Below are 695 nucleotides of genomic sequence, written 5' to 3'. Positions count from 1 at the left end.
GGAAAATCCTCATCGATTCTGGGGCGTCGGGCAATTATGCTCGACGCTCCACGATGGAATGAAGTCAGGTGCTTGCTGAGGCGCTGAAAGCGGTTGGGGTGACATCGTCACTGTTCGCTTAGCGACGGGGACGCATGTCACGGTCCCGAAGGTCCCTGTGGACCTCGGAGTCAAGTTCCTTGACTTTGATAGCGTGAAACGCAGTCTAACCCTAGACTTGGATGCAAGTTATAACCTCATCCTAGGAATGGCATGGTTGGAACACCATAAGCCATGGAGTGATTGGGGGTCAAAGACCTTGGGCGCTACGCCCACGTCTCCTGGTGTAGCTTTGGCGAGTGATGAACCCACCTCTGCTAGGAGACAAAAGCGCTATAAGAGGGGGCACTGGACCGAGACGGTCAGCGTGCTAGACATTAATGTCCGAATTGGTAGACACTAATGTTTATTGGACAGGAGGCCTGAGCGTGGCTCGCGGGCTGATCGTTGAGTGGCACGTACCCACTGAGCGATGCTCAAGTTTCGGAACCGTCGCTGCATGTCATGCGTGAAATGGTCGGCCAAGGGCCAAAGCATCGAGGGCACGGCCCTTCAGATGCGTGTGGAGAGGCACGTAAACCACTGAGCTCTGCTCAATTTTCGGAACAGTCGCTGCATGTCATGCGTGACATGGTCGGCCAAGGGCCGAGGCGTCA

The sequence above is a fragment of the Plasmopara halstedii genome (genome assembly GCF_900000015.1).
Source record: "Plasmopara halstedii genome assembly, contig: Scaffold_2061, whole genome shotgun sequence".
Classification (NCBI taxonomy): Eukaryota; Oomycota; class Peronosporomycetes; order Peronosporales; family Peronosporaceae; genus Plasmopara; species Plasmopara halstedii.
Note: the sequence above shows the minus strand (reverse complement) of the source record.